The 2,695-nt window shown below is 42.1% G+C and overlaps 1 protein-coding gene across 1 annotated transcript in view; it reads right to left on the bottom strand.

The window, feature by feature from the left end:
• CEP70 (centrosomal protein 70) overlaps nucleotides 1–55 on the bottom strand; it is a 106,682-nt gene extending 106,627 nt beyond the window's left edge. The window contains exon 1 of the mRNA XM_021678872.2: nucleotides 25–55. The gene's annotated coding sequence lies outside the window, so the exon portion shown is untranslated. The remainder of the gene's footprint in view (nucleotides 1–24) is intronic.
• Nucleotides 56–2,695: the final 2,640 nt, after the last annotated feature.

Here is a 2,695-nt window from a genome sequence, read left to right as displayed (position 1 = left end):
GTGCAGTCTGCGGGTCGCCCCTACCTGGCCAGGCCCTGCGACCTTAAGATAATCCTCTTCCAGCCCTTTTTTCCTGGACGCGTGAGCAGACTGCATTTTGCAAAGCCTAGATCGGAAGGTGCTGTAACTTGGCTTCTTTACCTAAGAATGCGGCATGCGCAGCTAACCGTGGCTCTACGTGTTTTTCTGCGTCCTTTGTATTGGCCGCACTGGACTGCGTTCCTGTGTGCCAGGTTGACCGCAGCATCCATCCCCGGGGCCTGGCCCCAGCTGGACGTGCAGTTTGTTGAGTGACGGGACTGTGATTTACTTCATGGCGTCCTTCCCTGCTGGTGGACATGGTTTTCAGTTTGTAGCTAATACAAAAAAAGGCAGTTCATTGAGCACTGTTACGTCTAGTGTGTTGAGCGTGATCCGTTGTTTAGAGTGATCTCTCCTAAGGCTTGTGGTTTACATTGTAAAAATGCTCCTCAGAAAAGTTACCGGTTCTTGTACCTCCGGTAGCATTTGGGGAGGCCTGGCTCCTGGAGCTTCCTGACCGACTTTGCTGGGTCCCAGTGCTTCACGTGGGTCTCGACATACAGTGTCAGCACCTGTTTGTTGAAGAGTGACCTTGTGGCTGGCCTTACCTAGAGCTTTTGCTGAAAAGGGAACTATGAATATCTTAGTAATTTTTAAAACGGATTTGGGTTTAGCTTGGACAGACCATTACAGCCCCCAGTGCGGTTAAACCCAAGTTAAGGCAAAATTCAAGCTGGGTTAGATGAACAGTGGAAACGTCTTAATGGTTAAGTCTTACTCTGAAACGTGACCGTTGAATTGCTAGGGAAGAGATTTTAAAAGATTATGTTGATGCCTAGATATTCAAAAAGCGTTCTTGGAAGACATGTAAAAAGTTTCAAGTGAGGGGCGCCTGGGTGGCTCAGTCGTTAAGCGTCTGCCTTCGCTCAGGTCATGATCCTAGAGTCCTGGGATCGAGCCCAGCATCGGGCTCCCCGCTTGGCGGGAAGCCTGCTTCTCCCTCTCCCACTCCCCCTGCTTGTGTTCCCTCTCTTGCTGTGTCTCTCTCTGTCAAATAAATAAATCTTAAAAAAAAAAAAAAAAAAGTTTCAAGTGAGTGACATCATCCTCATAAGTGAAAATAAATGGAATTTGTTTTTCCATCCTTTTCATTTATTTTATTTTTTTATTTTACTATTTTTTAAGTAGGTTCCATGCCCAGCGTGGAGCCCAAAGCAGGGCTTGGACTCACCACCCTGAGATCAAGACCTGAGCTGAGATCAAGAGTTGGATGCTTGGGCGCCTGGGTGGCTCAGTTGGTTAAGCGACTGCCTTCGCCTCAGGTCATGATCCCGGAGTCCTGGGAGCGAGTCCCACATCGGGCTCCCAGCTCAGCGGGGAGCCTGCTTCTCCCTCTGACCCTATCCCCTCTCATGCTGTTTCTCTCTCTCTCAAATAAATAAATAAAAAATAAAGAAAATTTAAAAAAAAAGAGTTGGATGCTTAACCGACCGAGCCACCCAGATGCCCCTTCATTTACATTTTTTAAATTTTGTGCTAAAATAGAGGGAATATTCTTTGTAATGATCATTTTTCAGTTTGGTCACATGATCCTGAAAATTAAGTATGTGTATAAGAGTTTAAGAATGACAGTGGATTAATTCCTTTCTTTCAAGTTTTAAACCAGTCTTCTCTGGCCTTCCCACCCATTTGGTAGGGCTGGGATCCTTTCTCTGTGGGCCCATTCTGTCCTTTACTAGTTCTCTTTACAAGGACACCCCCATGTCTGTGTCATAATCATCATTTGGTCTCTCTAGGGCCCCTCACTGAGCTTAGTGTCCAGCTCAGTGCCTGGCACATAAGTGACTGATAACTATTAGCATGGTGAATGAATTTAGAGTATGACATGTGTTTATTAAGTCCAGTTTGTAACTTAGAGATATGTGACAGATATTTCTCATTTTTCAAATGAGTAAGGTAGATACTGGGGACAAGGACAGTTGTAATCATCTTTTGGTTATAGATACAGTCACATTCCAAGAAACACTACCAGCAGGGCACCTAGGTCTTTCCTTTTTGTGTAATTCACATACCATACAATTCACCCATTTAAAGTGTATAATCCAATGTCTTTTTGTATATTAAAATATTATTTTTTTAATTTGTGGTAAAAAACATATGACATAAAATTTACCATTTTAACCATCTTTAAGTGTACAGTTCAGTGGGATTAAGTACATCTACAATTTTGTGCAACCATCACTATTTCTAAAACTTTTCAGCACTTTAGATAGATACTCCATAAATAAATGAATGTATGAATGAATGTCGATAGTTTAGGGAAAATTTTCAAGAAATAAATGTGACCTTGATTTCTCACTTCCCTTCTAATTTGCTGTGTTGTCTTTTATACTTCTATATGAAAAGTTATTATAATTAAGATGGTACCATGCCTTATCGTAGTGTGATAATACTGAAGTTCCTTATAATGGAAAACTGGGCAGTTCTTTCAAGTTTGAATATTGAATTACTGAACTTTCTAGGGTCTCTAAAAGTTGTAAAGCAAAATTTGAATGATATCCCTAAGCCCACTCTGATTTGCAAAGGATGGCTTATCCAAGTTTATATTATGCTATTTGGCTTCCTCTATTGCTGTGTATTCTCTTTGCTTTTGTAGTTGGAGGATACCCTCCAC

Source organism: Neomonachus schauinslandi, chromosome 1, assembly GCF_002201575.2.
Source record: "Neomonachus schauinslandi chromosome 1, ASM220157v2, whole genome shotgun sequence".
Classification (NCBI taxonomy): Eukaryota; Metazoa; Chordata; class Mammalia; order Carnivora; family Phocidae; genus Neomonachus; species Neomonachus schauinslandi.
The sequence above is the reverse complement of the archived record's forward strand: the minus strand, read 5'-3'. Positions and strand labels throughout refer to the sequence as shown.